This window comes from Desmodus rotundus, chromosome 13 (assembly GCF_022682495.2).
Source record: "Desmodus rotundus isolate HL8 chromosome 13, HLdesRot8A.1, whole genome shotgun sequence".
NCBI lineage: Eukaryota > Metazoa > Chordata > Mammalia > Chiroptera > Phyllostomidae > Desmodus > Desmodus rotundus.
This window is the reverse complement of record NC_071399.1, coordinates 49,675,622-49,698,741: the sequence shown is the minus strand read 5'-3', so window position 1 is coordinate 49,698,741 and position 23,120 is coordinate 49,675,622.

Genomic DNA, 23,120 nt, shown 5'->3' with positions numbered 1-23,120 from the left:
TTCTGGCCCCTCCAACTCACCTCCTCCCTTTCTACCTTTGATCATTCCTTCTGTCACAGCCAGAGTACAAATAGCATTAAACATTGAACACTTTTCATACTTCCCATCAATTTGAATTGACCTCCATGTGTATGTGTGCTCAGTGACTACCAATACCACAGCATGAAAGAATCAGAACTGGGCAAGTGAGATGAGACCAGGAGTGAAAGTTCTGCTAGGCCAGGGAGTCAGTATGATGAATGGGCCAAGGTAGGGAGTCATTAGAAGCAGACCCTCTTAGACCTGGGTAAGGGGGCTCCTGGGCCCTGCACCTTAGGAGGACCCCTCTGACCTTCTTCTGGCTGTGTCCTACCCCATGAGGTGAGAGATCTGCAGGACCAAAGGAATGAGCCCACCTGGAGCTAACTATTAGATTATGTTTCAGGTAACCAAGACCTTGGAATTCTCTGCCCAAATAGCCATGAGCCTGCTTCCCAGGCTTGTGTGTGTGGGCGGGGAGTATAGGGGGTGCTCTTCTCTCCTAAAGATGCACCTCACTGCCAGTGTGCAGACCTCTAGAGCCAAGTGGTAGCCATGAGTCAGCTTGGAAATATGGGATGGGATACTACTGAGTGGTAGGTCTTTCACAGCATGAGGCAGGTCCAGGAAACGGAAGGAGCCAGGAGTGGAAGAAGGGGAGTAGAGATGGCTCTGCCCACTGCTACCTCTGGCACAGAACACTGAGGATTCCAAGACTTCCAGATTTAAACCTGGCCCTCCTTGTCATTATCAAACAGGTTTGGTGTCAAAAGAAGTTTGCTGGGCACTCCCCGGTGGGCCATAGTGTTCTCCAATTGAGCATAAACAATCTCACAAAACACCAGCATCAGATAAGGCCAGTGTGACTATGATGGAGCAAGAGAAAAACAAGACCTCTCCACACTCATATCTTAGCACAGACCAAAACAAGAATGTTACCAAACCACAACAATGACCAGTGTCCTATCCTGGCTAATACAAATGATTACTACTTCTTTTTTTTCATCCCCGCCTGAGGATACATTAATTGATTTGAGAGACAGAAGAAGGGAGAGAGAGAAACATCAATGTGAGAGAAAAACATTGGTGTGAGAGAGAAACATCCATACATCAATCAGTTGCCTCCCGAATGTGCCCTGACCGAGAACCAAACCTGCAACCTGGGTACTCCTGTGTGCCCTGACCAGGACTCAGACCCCGGACATTTTAGTACATGGGACAATGCTCCAAACAACCGAGTCACACTGACCAGGGCGTGACTACTACTTCTTTTCTAGTCACAGAGTTAGTCCTACTTTAAGATAGGACTGCCCACTTCCTGAGAGCATCCACTTAATCCTAAACAAAATTATGCCTTCTTGAACCTTCCCCCAAATCACCCATCATAAGCCCAATCTTCCAACACCTGTCCTTTTTAACACCCTCTGAGTGAGATGTCCCTCAGTTCTGCATGGGGTGTGGCCTCTCCCTCATGGCAATGAGTTACTCCACCCAACTTTGTTCCCCTTCAGGTATGCCCCTGGTGGTGTTGCCTGGATGGCATCGACAGAAGAAACATCTGTCAAGGTCAGAAGAACATAGTTTATTTAACAGTTCATAAGCTTGCTTTACAATGCTTAAACAGATGCTTGGCATAAGGCCTCCATGTGGTCTCTCACCCAACCCCTTACAAATGTTCAGCAGGCCTGACTCTAAGTCAGCAGGACTTGTGACTGTGTATCTCTAGAGAGCATAGCCATTTCCCCAGGGAGTGCACTCACCTGGAGTAAGGAGTTTCTAAGGTGGTGAAAATAGGACAAAATGAACACGGGCAAATAAATTGGAAATAGTATTCCAGTGTCCAGGAAAAACTTTCAGAATCTCAAGTACAATAAGCTTACAGCAAATGACCATCGCGGACTGCAGACACTTGGCATGAGAGTCAGCTCACAGAGTGTTGGGGTTACCGCTGCCAATGAGGGGCCTAACAGAGGAAAAACTATTCAGCATCTGGATGGAGGAATCCACACCTGGAATGAATGCTAGGGTGTAGCTATGACTTTCTGAAGATGCCTAAGTGTCTGCATGAAGTGTTTATTTTTTTTTCCTGATGTCCCTTTGTGTGCCATCTCATTGCTCTGAAACTTAAAAGGTTTCTATATATTTTTTTCTTTTCTTAAGCAGGAGCTGAGGCCAAGAGTAACCCTGAAATGAGAACCTCATATTATTTCTTCAGGTGCCAGTATGAAATTATTTCCTGGGCTTAAATAGGAAAACTCACTTTGATAGGTTTTAATTAGATAGGAATTGAAAATCTTTTCCTCACCCCAAAATTTATTCCTAGTATATTTTTAAAATATCTTATGATTTTATTTGTCAATTATAGTTCAATAAGCTAAAAAAAATAAGTTAAATTTTAAAATGTTTCCACTTTAAAGATACTTTTTTAAAATGCAGTGCTATCATTCATATATGAACTCTTTACACTTGCCAATGAAAAATATTGCATAATGTGGTTTGCAATGCTTCACTGTTTTAATAAACACAAATAAAATCTCCAATTGGTCACACACAAAAAAAGGATGATGGTGATGATGATGATGATGATGATTTTCTTTCTGTGTGACTAAGTGTCCAGCACTGTTCTAATTACTTTACACATAATAACTTCCTTTATTACTCACCCAAACCTATGAGGCAGGTACTACTATTACTCCATTTTACAGATGAGGAAACTGAGTCACAGAGGGACCAAGGTAATGGCCCAAGTTCATACAAAAACAGTGATGGAACTGGATTTGAACCCAGGCTAACTGCCTCCTGGGCATGTGTTCTTCATGTCTGGGCTCTACTGGCCTAGACTGGAGCTGGGAGGAGGGTGGTCAAGGACCGCTTCCCTGAGCACATGGTGAAGTTAACCATGAGAAGTTGAGGAAAGGAATTGTTAAAGAGGGAAGAGCAGAAGCAAAGCCCCTGAGGCAGGAATAAGTTTGACAAGTTGGAGGAATGGAGAAGAGCCCCATACGGTTGGAGCAAGTGATGTGGGGTAGCAGTGGGATATGAGAGATGACAGCAGGGCTACACCATGCAGGGCCTCAGGGAGCCACTAAAGGTTCTAGGAAAGGTAGCAATGACTAATTTCCTCTCTCCTGTTGTGCAACCTCTGGAATCAGAGTTTCTTTAGGTGTGAATGACAGAAGCAGGAGGTAGAATCTCACATAGGCTCTCCCCACCCCAACTGTGTGGCCTGAGGTAGATTGCTTTACATTTCTGTGCCTCAAATTCCATATCTGTGCAATGAGGATAATGATAGTAACTATCTCAGAGGGTTGTGGGAGACTTAAATAGGTTCATACATGTCACATGGTCTGGCCAGTGGCAAGGACTGCATAATGTCATATATCATCATCTGCATTGTCATAATAAATATGGACTCACATGACAGGTTCAGGTGAGGTTTGATCCAGTTGTTCACATGTTATTGCCAATGCTGAGAAGTTTCTAGGTGGGCCTGGAACACTAAGCTGGCCTCTCCCATGCAGGGAAGACCCAGGGAGATACTTCAGGGAGAGCACAGCTGCTTTCCAATTTTCTCCACTCCACTCCTTTGGGCCCTTCTTCAGTGAAAGCTTGACCGAGGTGGCCTGCAGTCCCAGGGCCCAGACTCTGAGAAGGCCCACAATGCACAAAAAGACCCCAGGGCAGGCAAGTATGCACAGCCCACATACCAGCCCCCTACAAGGGCCAGAGGTCACAAGAGGCAGAGGAGACTGGCTGCCAAGGGGCACCTCCACATGGGGCCCTAAAAGGCCACAGATGGAGTCAAGGGGCATCCTGCAAAAGCTAGAAACTGCTTCCATCCCCGCACCCCATCCACCAGGCTCATGCTTAAAGATTCTGCCCTGAGTTCTATGAGGCAGAGTCAGGCCCAGAAGGAGGCCTGGTGGATGGGCAAGGATCCCAAAATATCAAGCCAAGCACCCCTTCTGCAGGTAGGGAGTTGCTAGGTGGAGGAGCTGGCAGCAAAATCAGGAGGCGCCCATTTCACTCTGCACATTGTTCCTGGGTTTCCTGCAGCCAGGAAACCCAGAGCTGCCTGAGCCTCTGTCTTGCTGAGGTCACCCTTCTGCTCTGGCCAGCCCCCTGGCCCTGGCTCCTGGGCCTCGCAGCTGATGGCACAGCTCAGGGATGTGAGCAGTGAGCTCCTAGTATGTTGTTGTTGTTTATGAGGTGTTCATACCTTGAGATGCAATACTTGTTCCAAAGAATGACCATAAGTAAGGTAAAAAAAAAAAAGAAAAGAAAAGAAAAATAACATTTGATGTATGCTTGTCATGTGTCCAGAACTCTGACAGTTGGCTTATATAAGTGATCCCATTTAGGTAAAGACAAAAATGGATGGCTTGAGGAATCCATTTTGATCACTCAAAAGTATCCTAGATTTGTATCTTTGGGTCCTGCCCTAAGCAGATCCTTGTACTTGAAAGTACCACTATCTCTATCAAGATCCAGTAGCCAGCCATTGGCACTCCAAACAGAAGCCATCTGAGTGAATCAACTTCAATGATTTCCATGGCGGAAGCTTACAACTTACCTCATATTTTTTACTTAAAAAAAAAAATCAGAACTATAAAAAAGTTGAAAGTAGAGTACAATGAATACTCTTCACCTATATTAGCCACGTGTGCTGCTAAATTTGGCTTCTCTCTCCCTCTTTCCTAACATATATACACACACTCCCTTTTTTGGCTAAATCACTGAAACTAAGTTGTACAGATCCTGACACTTCATCCAAATACTTCAGCACACATCTCCTAAAGCTAAAAATGTTCTCTATAACCCAGCAATATTTATTATCACAGACATGTAAGAAGTTAACATCGATCGATAATGTTATCTAACAACCTCCATTTAAAATTCTTCAATTGACCTGAAAATACTTTTTCTTGTTTCTCCCTGCCAATCTGGAATCTTATCAAAGCTCATGTATTGCATTGTTGGTATTTCTCCATCCTATACTCAGCACAGCTGACTCTCAATAAATTACTCCCAACATTAAACCAACATCTCCTTGTACATTTCACCTCCTGGCATTCTTCAGTGGTTCTCAATAAATTTCTAACAACTTACCTACAAATCTAAGTGTAATCTGTTTCCCATGACAAGATTTTTTAAAAATAGAGGTCATGCAGACAACTGTAATTGAATAACAATAAAAATTTTTAAAATAAATTAATTAAATAAAATAAATAAAAAATTAAAAATAGAGGTCAGTATCTAGTTCCCTGCAGGCTTACCTATGGTTCTGTGAATGTCCTACAGCAAGAAGTCAAGCCGGTGGCCTCAGGTTTCATCCAGACGACAAGCGTGTGTTTACTCCACTCAGTGTGTGTGCACCCATGCATGTGTATGTTTAATATAAATTCATTGCCAGAATTGAAACATAAATTTTTTTAAAGATCTGGATTTCTGGTTCTTCTTTAAAAATGAAATCAGAAGAATTGGTAACTCAGGCTTCATATTCCCAAAAAGCACAACTGGCTAAAATTAAGTGGCAACTGCTGCCTTCATATGGGCCTGAGCCCCCCATTCCCATAGTGCACAAGCTGGATAATGGCTCCTAGCATCAGTTCCCATTGTCCATTGTGATGTTTCTATAACTTTTCTTACATCTGGTCTCCTATTCTCATTCACACTACCTGCCTGGTCTCACCAGGCATTTGTGTACCCCCATGCTATGTGCTACTTTACAGCATTCCAAGCACCTTCGCACTACCCTCTCTTTTTTTAAAGATTTTATTTTATTTTTTATTTATTCTTAAAGAGAGAGGAAGGGAGGGAGAGAGAGAGGCAGAAAAACATCCATGTGTGAGAGAAACATTGATTGGTTTCCTCTCACACACATCCAGACCAGGGAGCAGGCCTAAAACCCAGTCATGGGCCCTGACGGGGAATCGTACTGGTGACCTTTCACTTTGTGGGACAACGCTCAACCCACTGAGCAACACCACCATCTTATTCTTGAACCAATACTATGAGATAAATAGGATTTTTAATATATTCTCGTTTTCTTGATGAGGAGACCAAGGTCAGTACCTACAGTACCCCGTAGTAAGATGATAATTTACTGAGATACAGGAATCTGGGGAAATGAAATACGCAGCACTTGTAATGTAGAGGAAAGGGCTCTTTCAGAGACAGCTTCAGAGGCATGGGAATCTAACTCTGCTATAGAAAAGGAACAGCTATTCTAAATGATGTTACATCACTTTCATTAAGATTTTTTGTTGATGGGCTTGAATGGATCCCTCTGTTGGTTGCTGTGGAAACCATAAACCAGCGAAAGCTGTCTCGTAGCCTGGATCGAGTGAATTTAAAAGAAAGAAACTTTTGAAAATACCTAACTAAAGAATTTATGGAATGAGAAGGATAAATTATTCAAGGTGCTTATTCCATCTGAGAAGCACATGTTAATCAGAAATCACGACTGAAGGCTGAGGCCAAGCAAATGAACCCTCATTCCTTCCTGTTTAGCTCAAATGTCTGCTTGGAACTGAAATGAGGACCTCACAGCTCAGGCCTCCGGTCTTCCTAGGTTAAGTTATTGCAAAGAGATAAAGGAGCTTTGTCCTCATCTAAACATGATCTAGTTACAGGCTCCTCTCCCTGGTTTCCTTCCCCTGCTATATGCAACATCTGCTTATGTAAAAATATAATGAACAAAGATTCAAAGCCTTTCTTGTCTATTTAGGTGGAACAGGGATCGCAGGCTTCAATCTCAAATTCAACTTAGCTTACATGTTCTTCTTACTTAGATAATTAACTCTCCAATTAAACTAAGGTCTGGAAAACAGGGCTACAAAGTCCTCTGAAAGGCTGGACCAGAAACAAATGGACATGGCTTAACGGTCAGAGAACACAGTGTTCCAGGAGTCATATATAGAAGGTTTCAGGGCCAAAGAATTCACCAAAACTCCCAAGTGATTTATTTTACAATTTAGACAAGTTTGAGGATAAAGATTTTAAAACAAATTTATTTATGTGTAAACCTTTAGAAGGGAAAGTCTCCCTGGCTGGTGACTCTAAGAGAAAAATCAAATTCTCTATGTAGTTCCAATAATGCTGAGTAGAAGAGAATGTATTTCTCAGTCAGAGCCTCCAAGATTGATGCAGGAATGCAATTGATATGTTACATTAAAAATAGTAATGAATCTTCATAGTAATGACCACAGCAGAAAATATCTTTGTTAGAAGTGACAGTTCAGAGCACACACGAGAAATCAAGGCAGGGGGATAAGACTGAGCCCCACAGATACAGAGGAAATACTGGTACCTGTGTACAATGTCACCAGCCATGGGATTTTCAGGAATAATATCTCATCCACTACACAGTGTTATAGAAAGCAAGAGATGAAGTGATGCTACAGTTCTTATACTTTAAATGTCTATAAATGGAAACATGTAAAGAAATACAACAATAACATTATCTTCAATTTGGGTTATCTCTTATTTGGGCTACAGCTACATGCAGTGGCAGAATTTTAATTTCATCTCCAGAACAACGTTTTGTAAAGATTTCCCTTTTTTTTCTCTTTTTTGCCCATCAGAATAATAGAAAACACCTAGGAGCTAGACATCCACAAACATAGTTCTAATTCAGTTCTCTGCCAGGAACTGGGTGAGTTTTAATAAAAAGCTCAATACTGATCCACTCCGTACTCCAGGTCCTTTGTGCAACAAATGCAAATAATAAAACATGGCCTGTCCATCATCAGGAGGCCATTTAGAGAATCTGAGAGTGATAAATATTTAGAGCTGGAAACTTAGAGGTCGTCTGTCCCACCCTGCATCTTATGGAGAGGCCAGTGAGGCCCCACAGGTTAGGTAGCCACCCAAGGTATAGCTAGAGAGTGCCACGGCCACTACCAGAACTCAAGGATTTCTCCTGTGCAATTGTCACCATGCCACATCCTTCACTCATAAATGAAACATTACATAAATGTGTCAAAGATGGCTCTGTGTATTGGTCTCTATGTGGCTTATTTTTTCACTGCCAATTGAGATTCATTCACTCAAAAGCCCACTGGCACCAAACTCAAATTTTAAACATCTAATAATTTTTTTAATTATTTTATTGTTGTTCCATCCTTCCCCTCGATTCTGTCCACGTGTCCTTTATAGTAGTTCCTGAAAACCCTCCCCCACACTGTCCTCTCCACCCTCCCCTCTGGCTACTGTTAAATTGTTCTTAACTTCCATGTCTCTGGTTATATTTTGTTTGCTTTTTTCTTCTGTTGATTATGTTCCAGTTAAAGATGAGATCATATGGTATTTTTCCCTCACCGCCTGGCTTATTTCACTTAGCATAATGCTCTCCAGTTCCATCCATGCTGTTGCAAAGGGTATGAACTCCTTCTTTCTCTCTGCTGCGTAGAATTCCATTGTGTAAATGTACCATAGTTTTTGGATCCACTCATTTACTGATGGGCACTTAAGTTGCTTCCATACTTGGTTATTGTAAATTGTGCTGGTAAGAACATTGGGGTGCATAAGTTCTTTTGAATTGGTGTTTCAGGGTTCTTAGGGTATAATCCCAGCAGTGGAATTGCCAGATCAAAAGGCAGTTCCATTTTTAGTTTTCTGAGGAAATTCCGTACTGTTTTCCACAGTGGCTGCACCAGTCTTCATTCCTACTAACACTGTACGAGGGTTCCCTTTTCTCCACAACCTCACCAGCACTTGCTTGCTGATTTGGTTATGATGGCCATTCTGACTGGTGTGAACTGGTATCTCACTGTGGTTTTAATTTGCCTCTCTCTGATGGCTAGTGATGCTGAGCATCTTTCATATGTCTCTGGGCCTCTGTATGTCCTCCACAGAGAAGTGTTTGTTCAGTTCGTTTGCCCATTTTTTAATTGCATTGTTTGTCTTCCTGGAGTGGAATCATGTGAGTTCTTTATATATTTTGGAGATCGGACCCTTGTCTGAGGTATCATAAGCAAATATGTTTTCCCATACAGTTGGTTCCCTTTTTATTTTAATGCTGTTTTCTTTAGCCATGCAGAAGCTTTTTCTTTTGATGAAGTCCCATTTGTATATTCTTTCCTTTATGTCCCTTACTCTAAGGGATATATCAGTGGAAATATTGCTGTGTAGAATATCTAAGACATTCCTCCCTATGTTTTCCTATAGGACTTTTATGGTGTCGCAACATACATTTAAGTCTTTTATCCATACTGAGTTTATTGTTGTATATGGTTTAAGTTGGTGGTTGAGTTTCATTTTTTTTCATGTAGCTGTCTAGTTCTCCCAACACCATTTGTTGAAGAGGTGATTTTTACTCCATTTTATGCTTCTGTCCCCTTTGCCAAATATTAATTGACCATAGAGACATGGGTTTATTTCTGGGCTCTCTGTTCTGTGCCATTGGTCCATGTGTCTGTTCTTATGCCAGTACAGTCGCCTTGTAATACAGTTTGATAACAGGTATTGTGATGCAACCTCCTTTATTCTTCTTTCTCAAAATTGCTGTGGCTATTCAGGGTCACTTATCATTCCATATATATTTTTGAAACGTTTGTTCTACATCTGTGAAATATGTCATGGGTACTTTAATAAGCATTGCATTGAATCTATAAATTTCTTTGGGTAGTATGGATATTTTGATGATGTTAATTCTTCTCATCCATGCACATGGTACATGCTTCCATTTGTTTGTGTCTTCCTTAATTTCTTTCTTCAGTGTTGTGTAGTTTTCTGAGTATGTCTTTTACCTCCTTCATTAGGTTCATTCATAGGTACTTTATTTTTCTTGTTGCTATATCAAAAGGGATTGTTTTCCTGATTTCTGTTTCTCATAGTTCATTGTTGGTGTATGAAAAGGCCTTCAATTTCTTAATATTGAACTTGTATCCTGCTGTTTTGCCAAATTCATTTATTAGGTTGAGTAGTTTTTTGGTGGAGTCTATAGGATTTTCTATGTGCACTATCATGCCATCTGCAAACAGTGAAAGTTTCATTTCCTCCTTTCCAATTTGGATGCCTTTTATTTCTTTTTCTTGTCTCATTGCTGTGGCTAGGACTTCCAATACTATGTTGAATAGAAGTGGTGAAAGTAGACACCCTTGTCTTGTTCCTGATCTAAGTGGGAAGGCTTTTAGTTTTTGCCCATTGAGTATGACGTTGCCTGTAGGTTTCTCATATATGACCTTTATTATGTTCAGGAATTCTCCCTCTACTCTAGCTTTGCTGAGTGTTTTTATCATATATGGGTGCTGTACCTTATCAAATACTTTTTCCCTATCTATTCATATGATCATGTGACTTTTGCCTTTCCTTTTATTTATGTGGTATATTATGTTTATTGATTTGGGAATATTGTGCCATCCTTGCATCCCTGTGATAAATCCCACTTGATCATGGTGTATGATCTTTTTGATGTATTGCTGGATGCAGTTTGCCACTATTTTCTTGAGGATTTTAGTGCCTATGTTCATCAGCAACATTGGCCTGAAGTTTTCTTTCTTTGTTGTGTCTTTATCTGGTTTTGGGATTAGGATGATGCTGGCTTCATGAAGAGTTTGGGAGTCTTCCATCTTCTTGGATTTTTTGGAATAGTCTGTGAGGGATAGGGGTTAGCTCTTCCTTAGATGTTTGTAAAATTCTCCTGTGAAATCATCTGGTCCAGGGCTTTTGTGTGCCAGGAGTTTTTTCATCACTGCTTCAATTTTGTTAGCTGTTATTGGTCTGCTCAGGCATTCTGCTTCTTCTTCATCCAGTTTTGGAAGATTATATTTTTCTAGAAATTTCTTCATTTCATCCAGGTTTTCAAATTTCTTGGCATATAGTTCTTCATAGTAATTTCTTACATTCCTTTGTATTTCTGTAATATCAGTTGTAATCTCTGCTCTTTCATTTCTGAGTTTGTTTATTTGCGTCCTCTCTATTTTTTTTCTTGATGTATCTGCTTAAAGTCTTCTCAATTTTGTTTATCTTTTCAAAGAACAAGCTCCTGGATTTATTGATGCTTTGAATTGTTCTTTTAGTCTACATGTTGATTAATTCTACTCTGATCTTGGTTATTTCCTTCCTTCTACTTACTATGGGCTTTGTTTATTTTTGTTCCTCCAGTTCTTGTAGATGTAGGGTTAGATTTTTTATTTAAAATATTTCTATCTTTTTTAGGTAGGCCTGTATCGCTATAAACTTCCCTCTCAGGGGGGAGCCTTTGCTGTGTCATGTAAGTTTTGGACTGTTGTGAGTTCATTTTCACTTATTTCCAGAAAGTTTTTGATGTCTTCCTTGATCTCATTTTTAACTCACTCATTGTTTAATAACATGCTATTCAGTCCCCATGAATTGAGTGTTTTTGAGCTTTTTACTTGAGGTTGGTTTCTAGTTTCAGGCCCTTGAGGTCTGAGAAGATGCTTGATATGATTTCAATTTTCTTGAATTTGTTGAGGCTTGTTTTGTGTCTTATCATATGATCTATCTTTGAAAATGTTCCATGTGTATTTGAAAAGAATGTGTATTAGAGCCAAGATGGCGGTGTAGGTAGACACACTGCGCCTCCTTGCACAACCAGAACTGACAGAAAATCGAACGGCAAGGAAGTTCGACACCAAGGAAATAAAAAATAAACATTCATCCAGACCGGTAGGAGGGTCGGAGATGGGTACCGGGGTGGAGAGGACTCGCGTGGCTGTGGCAGGACCAGGACTGGTGGAGTGTGGGACGAACAGGGCAGGCAGTCCAACCACTAGCAGACCCTGCGGCCCCACATTCATGCACAGATAAACCGAGAGGGCGGGACACAAGAGTGGCGGAGAATGGGGCAGGCAGAGCAGTGGGTAGCACCCCACAGCCCCATATTCATGCATAGATAAACCAGACGAACGGCAGGGAGCAAAGCAGACCACGCAACCCAGGGCTCCAGTGTGGGGAAATAAAGCCTCAAACCTCTGATTGAAAATGCCCCTGGGGGTTGGGGCAGCAGCAGGAGAGACTCCCAGCCTCACGAGAGAGGTCATTGGAGAGACCCACAGGGGCCTAGAGTGTGCACAAGCCCACCCACTCAGGAACCAGCACCAGAGGGGCCCAGTTTGACTGTGGGTATTGGAGTGAAAGATTGAAATCCTGAGGAGAGTGAAGCGGGCGCCATTGCTCCCTCTCGGCCCCTCCCCCACGTACAGCGTCACAGCGCAGCAACCAGCATTACCCCACCCTGAGGAACACCTAAGGCTCTGCCCCTTAAAGTAACAGACGCGCCAAGACAAAAAAAAAGAAGGCCCAAATGAAAGAACAGTTCAAAGCTCCAGAAAAAATACAACTAAGCGAGGAAGAGATAGCCAACCTATCAGATGCACAGTTCAAAACACTGGTTATCAAGATGCTCACAGAATTGGTTGAATCTGTTCGAAAAACAGATGAAAAAATGAAGCCTATGCTAAGAGAAACAAAGGAAAATGTACAGGGAACCAATAGTGATGCGAAGGAAACTGGGACTCAAATCAGTGGTGTGGACCAGAAGGAAGAAAGAAACATCCAACCAAAAAAGAATGAAGAAACAAGAATTCGGAAAAATGAGGAGAGGCTTAGGAACCTCCAGGACATCTTGAAACATTCCAACGTCCAAATTATAGGGGTGCCAGAAGGAGAAGAGGAAGAACAAAAAATTGAAAACTTATTTGAACAAATAATGAAGGAGAACTTCCCTACTCTGGCAAAGGAAATAGACTTCCAGGAAGTCCAGGAAGCTCAGAGAATCCCAAAGAAGCTGGACCCAAGGAGGAACACACCAAGGCACATCATAATTATATTACCCAAGATTAAACGCAAGGACCTACATCCAAGATTACTGTATCCAGCAAAGCTATCATTTAGAATGGAAGGGAAGATCAAGTGCTTCTCAGATAAGGTCAAGTTAAAGGAGTTCATCATCACCAAACCCTTATTATATGAAATGTTAAAGGGACTTATGTAAGAAAAAGAAGATCAAAAATAGGAACAGTAAAAATGACAGCAAACTCACAGTTATTAACGACAACACCTAAGACAAAAACAAGAGCAAACTAGGCAAACACTAGAACAGGAACAGAGCCATAGAGATGGAGATCACATGGAGGGTTGTCAACAGGGGAGTGGGAGGGGGAGAGGGGGGGAAAGGTACAGAGAATAAGTAGCATAGATGATAGGTGGAAAATAGACAGGGGGAGGGTAAGAATAGTGTAGGAAATGTAGAAGCCAAAGAACTTATAAGTATGACCCATGGACATGAACTATAGTGGGGGAATGTGGGAGGGAGGGGGTGGGCAGGATGGAGTGGAGTGGGGAGGAAATGGGACAACTGTAATAGCATAATCAATAAATATATTTTTAAAAAAGAAAAAGAAAAGAAATATATATATATATTAAGTCCATTTGATTTAGAGCATTATTCACTGTCACAACATCCTTGTTGACATTTTGTTTGGAAGATCTATCCATTATTGACAGCTGGGATGTTAAAATCCCCTCGTATAATTGTGTTCCTGTCTATATCTTTCTTGAAGTCCTCCAAGATTTTCTTTACATATTTGGGTGCTCCTATATTGGGTGCATATATGTTTATAATGTTTATGTCTTCTTGATGGATTCTTCCCATGAGTATTATGAAGTGTCCTTCTGCATCTCTTTTTATGGCCTTTCTTTTGAAGTCTGTTTTGTTTGATATAAGTATGGCTACCGGACTTTTTTTCCTATCCGTTTGCTTGGAATATTATTTTCCAACCCTTCACTTTCATTCTGTGTAGGTCTTTTGTTCTGAGGTGGGTCTCTTGTAGGCAGCATATGTGTGGGTCATGTTTTCTTACCCAGTCAGCTCCCCTATGTCTTTCCATTGGAGCATTTAATCCATTTACATTTAACGTGATTATTGGTAAGTACTTATTCATTGTCATTTTACTTCCTTTGTACCTATGTTCCTCTCTCTCTCATTCTTTTTCTTACTGTTCTTAAAGCAGTCCCTTTAGCATATCTTGCAGTACTGGTTTGGTGGAGGTGTATTCTTTCAGCCTACTTTGTCTGAGATACTCCTTATTTCACTTTCCATGTTAATTGAGAGCCTTGCTGGATAGAGTTGTCTTGGTTGCAGGCCTCTGGTTTTCATTACTTGGAATATTTCTTGCCATTCCCTTCTGGCTTGAAGTGTTTCCATTGAGAAATCAGCTACTAGCCTTTTGGGGGCTTCCTTGTATATTACTTCCAATTTCTCCCTTGCTGCCTTTAATATTCTCTCTTTGTCTTGGAATTTTGCCATTTTAATTATGATGTGTCTTGCAGTGTGCCTCTTTGGATTCCTCTTGATTGGGACCCTCTGTGCTTCCTGGAGTTGTGTGACTTTTTCTCTTATCAAACTAGGGAACTTTTCCATCATTACTTTTTCAAACAGGTTTTCTATCCCTTGCTCCTCTTCTTCACCTTCTAGTATCCCAATTATACAGATATTATTACGTTTCATGTTGTCCTGCATTTCCCTTAACCCCTCTTCATTCTTTATGAGTCTTTTTTTCCTTTTCTTGCTCTTTCTGAGAGTTTTTTTCTACCTTGTCCTCCAGCTCACTGATTCAATCCTCTGCTTCATCTAGCCTGGTTTTCATTCCTTCTACTGTGTTCTTCAATTCAGAAAATGTATTCTTCATTTCCTCTTGGTTCTTGTTGATAGTTTCTGTGTCATTTTTCATGTTGATGTAGTTTGCAGTAAGTTCCTTGTAGTTTCCCTTTAGTTTTTGATAATTCTCAGTGAGCTTATTCATCTTCCTTATAACCATTGTTTTGAACTCAATATCTTGTAGTTGACTTGCCTTTATTTCATTTAGTATTTTTTCTGAGGATTCCTCCTTTCTTTTCATTTGGGTGTTGTTTCTTTGTATTCTCATTGTTTGTGAGACTCTTCTTATTTGCCTCTGCATCTTAAATTGATCTGTTTTGACTCCCCGAATTTTTGGTGTGAACTTCTATGGTAGGAGACCTGTGAGATTCAGTGGTGCAGTCTCCTTGATCTCCTGAACTTGATATTCTTGGGATGCCCTTTATACCACTTATTTTGACTCTCTGGATATAATTGGGTTTTGATGGTTGTTGGGTCATTCTTTGGTGGGTCCTTCCTTCCAGCTGGTTGACTAAGACTCACTCTGCCCACCACATCTTGTGTGCTGTTGTGCAGGTGCTGCCAGAACAAAACCACAAATCCCAGAGAACAAACCCACATCCACAAAAATATACTCACTCCCTCCCCGCACTGCAACCCCACTATCAACAGCAAATGAACCAAGGGTGTAAAGAAACTAAGACTGTTATAAGCAAGGAGAGAAATAAACTGTAGTATAAAATCTAGTTACTTAATATGCACTAACTTGCTGGAGAAGAAATGAATGTTAAAAAGCTATGCAGGAAAGAAAATATCACTAATCATGGAGAAAACTACAGTGGGTTTCATCTCAGTAGCCTTTAGTATTTACCACTGTTTTTCCTTTCTGGATCCACCTCTGGTAATGTCAGATGCTGACACTGTCTGACCTTAGGCAGCCTTCTCTGAGGTGGCTGGGGATCTACTGTCTGTTGCTATCTCCTTCAGTTGTTAACCTAGACACTCTGCACACAGCTGTCAGGCTTAAGCACCACAGAGTTGGGGCAGAGTCTCTCCTGGGGTCCAGGGCTATTGTTTCCCTTCAGGTTGCTTCTGCTCAGAGGGGAGTGGTCTGCCTGAGCATGATGGCTGCTGCCATATGGCATATGACTCAGCACCAGGATCCCAGCAGCTACTCTCTCTATTCTCTCCCCAAGCTTCCGTCTCCAGTCTCTCCTTTGGCATCTCTAGTCCACTCTGCCCCCACTTTTGCTGGAGCCCTGGGTAAGTGGCTGCAAATGAAAATTTGTATGTTGGCCCTTTAAATGGCTATTTGCTTCTTCATCCATCTGTCTCTGGCAGAGAGCAACCCTGCCATTTTTCAACACCAGTTGTTATCTGTGTACTTTTTGGACTCTGGTGCTCTAGGCTGGGGATCACAGCTTAAGGTTTAGAGCCTATTCTTCTCAGGTGGATCCAACCGGCCGCTTAATTATCCCTCCAGCACTGCTGCCTATGGGTGCCCAGCCAGCCCTCTCAAGTCTCCACCAAACTCCTTACCAGTCAGTTAGTGCTGAAGCTGATTCTTCTGTCTGCCCAAGGTTATAAGGCTTCTCTCTCTAGCTATTGTTCAGTTGTTTGTTCCAGGTGGTTTCTCCACAATTTAGTTGTAATTCCAGATTGGTTCTGGGAGGAGGTTAGTGTGGCTTCCATTCACTACTCCTCCATCTTGCCTCTCCCAATATTTATTGTTCTGTCAATTTTATTCACCCCGAAATCTGCACCCAGCTCATTGTCATTGTGTTGTGGCTGCCCAGAAGATCTACACCTGTTGTTCTAATCTGATAAAGTAAGTTCTCTTCATATTATCTGGTGCTATTCAGTATGACCCCTTCTTCCTCTTAGATCAAGAGACAGGCAAAGGGAGTCTCTGACAACCCTACTTAGACTCATTCCCTCTGAGCTCCAGCACCAGGGTAGCAGCTTGAAAGGCACCAGTGGCATGAAGGGAGGAACTGAAGTGTCTGGCATCCAAACTGTTCTTTTATTACCTTGCCTTGGGTATAATGGAAAGGCCATTTTACATTTTAAAATTATTGGTTTGATGAAATCCAAAAAGGAAATATTTTGAGTATGTTTTTCTGGTTTTGGCATATAAATAGTTGCCTTGCCTCCCCTGCCCCCACAAAAGACCTAAGCTCTAAATTCAATTCAATTGCATTTGGTTTGGAAGCACCACATTTTGAACTAAAACTACCACTTGCACTGTGTGTACTCCTGCCAAAACTAATGATAGTTGAAACAGATTGATCAAATACATGCCAGGCACTTCACTGAGGGCTGAAAATATAATGCACATCCTCTTCACAACAAAGCTAATACTGTAGATACTATTATTATTATTTTTCATGTTACAGATATGGAAACTGAGGCACAGGATACTATAGTAGCTTGCTCAGGATCAAGCAGCTTCTAAGTCAATTCAGTCTGATTCTGGAGCTGCCCTGCCCAATACACATAAGGCTACTGAGCACTTAAAGTGTGGCTAGTTTGAATTGATATGTATGATAAGTGTAAAATACATACTTTATTTTAATGGCTTAATATAAAGAAAATAATGTAAAATATTCCAATAAATTTTAAAATATTGACTACATGTTGAAATAATATTTTGGGTACACTGGATAAAATATTATTAAAGTTAGTTTGACCACCTCTGTTTGGTTTTGCAGTTTTTAATGTGACTGTTAGAAAACTTAACGTTCCATGTGTAGCCCACACTTGTGGCTCACATTATACCTCTATTGGACCACACTGCTCTGAACTACTGAGTTTAAAGCCTGAACTACTCACCATTTTGTGTTACCCTCCAAAGGTAAAAGTTTATTCTACAGGCATATCTCCTTTTATTATACTTTGCTTCATTGCTCTTCACAGATGTTTCATTCTTTTACAAACTGAAGGCAAAAACCTCCAACAGCAAAGAGATTATGACTCACTTTATTGCAATACCCACTTTATTTCAGTGTCTGGAACTGAACCCACAATATCTCCAAGGTATGCCTGGATTCATATTAATAAAAAAGTGTGGCCTTTCATTGCAAGATGAATTATATTTGTATGTGAGGAAATGAAGGCATAAAGTAGTTAAGACCCAAAGTCAAACATTAACCCTGAAGCAATCTTCTAAGAATACTGAGAACAAAGATCACACACTTCACTCTTAGCTTTACTTGCTTGACCTGCTTTCCAACCTGAGCTGAAGCCACAGAGTTCAAGAAGTTTGATGACTGTCTGAGGTTTAATGTCTAATCAAAACCACATTTGGCCTTTGCTTGTGTTTTTTGCTCTCCCTTTATGCCCATTGTGCTATGCATGGGTAAATGAACACAGCAAGGTTAGGGAAAATGCTATTTTGTGTGGCTTTTTACCAAGGGTTATGGGTTGGTTTTTATGACATTAATACTTCAATTATTTAATGATAGCTACTGGGTTTCCATTTTCAAGGAAAATGTATAAAACACATGCTTATACGCAAATTTATTGAATGGCATAAGGACTCTTAAAGAAAGGCTAAGCTATTCATAAGCCCTAATCATGGCTCAGGTGCTAGATTGGTTAAGAGCGGAAGCTGGATTTTTATATTTTCCTCTGAAAGGTCCCTAAGCAGAAAATATTTCCTGAAATGTGAGCAACTCGACAGGTGCCATCTAATAAAACAGGACATGGCAATTAAAACTAAAGATGTTCTTGTACTTTCTGCTCTCTTGGTCCAGCCCAGCCCCCATCTGGCTATGAACATTTGACGTCTGTGCTTATTTACTTAATCCCCTTAAGCACATGGTGACTTTTCTCTGTCACTGTGTTCACCTGTGAGAGCTCTATTTAAAGAGTCTTAATACTGTACTGAACATTTACATTGGAACCAAGCCCTCAGCTCGACACATCAACACTCCCTCTCCTACTTTTTCTCAACACCTATCCCTCTTTGGTCCTTTCATTAATTCTTCTTTCTTCCTTGCAAACATGTAAAAGAAGAGGCTGTAACACTGAAAACCTTCCTGGGTTGGTGGTAGGACTGGCCCTTCATACTGCAGCCTCTCCCTAGTGAGGATTAAGTGTTCCTCCCCTATGTCCCAACACTGGGCAGCTGTCCCTGACTCATTCAGGATCAACCAATGACACTCCAGAGGGCTGCAGTAGGGAGAACAGTGTCCGCATGCATTTTATTCATAGTACTGTGTGTGCTTATATAACCTCTCTCTGTACAGATAGACGCACCTATTACCTTTCACAATTCCTTATTGTTTAACCTTATTCTTCTGGATTTATTATATGTTTGATGTTCTTTTTTAAATATTTTATTTATTTATTTACTTACTTACTTATTTATTTACTTACTTATTAGAGGGAGGGGAAGGGAAGGAGAAAGAGAGGGAGAGAAACATCAATGTTTGGTTGCCTCTCACACACCACCTACTAAGGACCTGGTCCGCAACCCAGGCATGTGCCCTGACTAGGAATCTAACCAATGACCCTTTGGTTCCCAGGCCCATGCTCGGTCCACTGAGCTACATCAGCTAGGGCTGTTTGATGTTCTTAATGGGCAGTGTTCCATGCGACATGGTGGAAGGTGTACAAAAACCCAGAGGCTCATATTCTAATTACTGTTCTGCTGCTAACTAGCTGTGTGGCTTTGGATGTGTCATTGAGCTTCTCTGAGCCCATTCTGTAATGAAATGAAAGGTTGAATTAGATAAAACCTTGAAGCCCTTTCCCTTCTGCAATTCTATGATCCATGATTTTATAGATCATCTCTAGTCATTGGTAACTATTTCTTTTATATTTTTATTTTCTGTTACTCTTAACTCTGAGGGGTCCAAACTCCTTGGAAATTTGTGGTTGTCCTATGAGAAGCAAACTAAATAGGTCCCCTGACGAGGTGATTAAGGTAATTCTATCCAAGACTTCCAGTCAAGATGGTGAAGTAAGTAAATGCTGTGCTTGCCTCCCACAACCACAGCAAAATTACAACTAAATTATAGAATAAACATTGAAAACAACCTGGGGACTAGCTGAACAGAAATCCAACAACTAAGGAAATACAGAAGAAACCACATCAAGACTAGTAGAAGGGGGAAGATGTGGAACAGACAGGTCTTACACCCCTGAGTTGCAGTTAAGAAACAGGAGAGATATATGAGGAGCCAGGGGGCCCAGCCCCATACCGGGCTCACCATCTGAGGGCTCCAGTGCCAGGAAAAGAAGTCTCAATAACATTTGGCTCTGAAAACCATCAGGGTGAGATAGAGGGCTGCTGAAGTGCCAGGCACTGTGGGTCTTAAAGGGCCTGTGGAAGGACTTACTTGCTTATAGATTTACTTGCTCTGAGCTCCAGTGTTGGAACATCAGCTCAAAAAGTACCAAGGACACACTGGGGGAAAATGCATTGTCTGGTTTCAGGGCAAGGGCTAAAGGGGCAAAGATCAGGGCAGCTCACTTTGGGAACGTAAGTGCTCACAGAGACATTGTTCTTTGTGGAGCCCTTCTTTCACCCAATGAACAGTGGCAGATGGATGCAAATCTGAATGCTTCATTACCTGGTTAAGACTGTTTGCCCTGCCCTGGTCATTCCTTGGTGGGGGGCGGGGGACGGGGGGTGGGGGGGAGGGAATAACCCCCACTCAAATTTCAGGCCCATCTAAGCTGCTTCCAGTGGCTTTTCCATACGAGTAGCCAGTCTTGGCTCATGTTGCAGACTCCTAAATTCTCTCAAAAGTTCACAAACCCCAAACAAGCAGTGTCTGACCTCTGCATTTTCCATACCTCTTGCTAAGCAGTCCCAAGCCCAGCACTAGTGGCAGCCAGTCTTGGTTCAGAGCTTAGCCTCTCCTGGGTACTTTGAAGCCCAGCACAGATTACAACCATCTGCAGATCACTTCGTAGCTCCTACCAGGGGGCCCGTGGCCTAACACAGGCAGCAGCTGATCTTGGTCGGCACCAGAGTTCCTCCCAAGAGGCTCCAGAAACAATACACCCAGTGGCCAGTTTCCAATCCCTCCCATTAATGTTACAACAATAATCAGGGCTCAACTACAACATGAGGGCACACAACTCACACAAGGGATACCCTAGAGTACCTGGCTCAAGTGACAGAGAGACTATGCCATTAGGACGCACAGGACACCTAGTACATAAAACAGCTCTACCAAGACCAGGAGACATAGCAGATCTACCTAATACATAGAATCAAATAAAGGCAGTCAGCCAAAATGAGGAGACAAAGAAACATGTCCCAAAATAAAGAACAGAAAACAACTCTACAAAAAGAGCAAAACAAAATGAAGACAAGCAATCTACCAGATACAAAGATCAAAACACTGATTATAAGGATACTCAGTGAACTTAGGGGAAGGATAGGTGAACTTAGCAAGAACTTCAACAAAGAGATGGGAAACATAAATATGGAGATAGAAAACATAAAAAAGAACGCTCAAAAAAGAAAAAACACAATTACTGAAATGAAGGACACATTAGAGAGAATCAAGAGTAGATTGGATGAACCAGAGGATCAATCATCAATTTGGAAGACACAATAGCATAAAACACCCAATCAGTAAAAAGAAAAAACAGAATTTAAAAAATGAAAATAGTTTAAGGGACTTCTGGAACAACCTCAAGCATACCAGCATTATTATCATAGATGTACCAGAATAAGAAGAGAAAAAGCAAGGGATTCAAAAACCTATTTGAAATAAAAATGATGAAAACTTCCCTAACCTGACAAAAAAAAAAAGACATACAAATCCAGGAAGTCCAAAGAGTCCCAAACAAGATAAACCCAAAGAGACCCTCACCGAGATATGTCATAAATAAAATTTGAAAGTTTAAAGACAAATAGAGAATCTTAATCATAACAAGAGAAAAGAAGTTAGTTACCTACAAGGGAGCTCTCATAAGACTGTGAGCTGATTTCGCAGCAGTAACTTTGCAAGCCTTAAGGGATTGGCACACATATTAAGAGTGATAAAAAGCAAGAACCTACAATCCAAATTACTCTCCCAAGCAAGGCTATCATTTAGAATTGAAGGACAGATAAAGACCTTCCCAGGCAAGAATAAGCAAAAGGAATTCATCACCACCAAACCAGTATTACAAGAAATGTAAAGAAGAAAAAAAGATTAAAAATATGAATAGTAAATAGCAATAACTACATACCTATCAATTAGTTTACATGTAAAAGGATTAAATGCTCCAATCCAAAGACATGAGGTGTCTGAATAAATGAAAAAACAAAACCTATACATATGCTGCTGAAAAGAGACCAACTAGATCAAAAGACTCACACAGACTGAAAGTAGAGGGATGGAAAAATAGTTCATGCAAATGTAAACAAAATAAAAGCTGGGGTAGAAAGGCTTATATAAGACAAAATAGAATTTAAAACAGAAACTATAACAAAGACAACATAGTATTGGAAGTCTTACCCATACGATCAGACAAGAAAAAGAAATAAAAGGCTTCCATATTGGAAACAAAGAAGTAAAACTGTCATTATTTGCAGATTACATGGTACTATATGTAGAAAACCCTAAAGACTCCACCGAAAAACCCCATGAGAACTGATAAATGAATTCAGTAAAGTAGCATGATACAAAATTAATATTCAGAAATTTGTTACATTTTTATACACCAATAATGAACTATCAAAAAGAGAATATAAAAAACAATCTCCTTTACAGTTGCTTCAAAAAATACCTAGGAATAATTTTAATCAAGGAAGTAAAAAAAATTGTACTCAAAAAACTATAAAACATTGAAGAAAAAATTGAAAAATATACAAATAAAAGAAAGGATATATCATGTTCATTATAGGAAAAATTAACATCATTAAAATGTCCTTACTAACCAAAGGAATCTATAGATTCAATGCAATTCCTATCAAGATATCAATGGCATTCTTTACAGACCTTGAACAAATATTCTAAAAATATATATGGAACCACAGAAGACCATGAATAGTCACAGCAATCTTGAGGAAGAAGAACAAATTGGAGAAATCATGCTACCCGATACCAACTATACTACAAGACCATAGTAATCAACACAGCATGGTACTGGAATACAAACAGACATATATATCAATGGAATAGAATAGAGAGCCCAGAAATAAACCCACACCTTTATGGTCAATTAATATCAACATTTGACAAAGGAGGCAAAATCATATAATTGGGTAAATGTAGTCTATGCAATAAATGGTGCTAGAAAAATGGGACAGACAGATGCAAAAGAATGAAACTGGACAACTTTATTACACCCTACACAAAAATAAGCTCAAAATGGATTAAAGACTTAAATGTTAGATTCAAAACCCTAAAAAATTCCAGAACAAAATATAGATTGTAAACTCTTTGACACTGTTCTTAGTAATTTTTTTTTTTTTTGGATATGTCTTCTCAGACAAGGAAAACAGGAAAAAAATAAACAAATGGGACTACATCAATCTAAAAAGGTT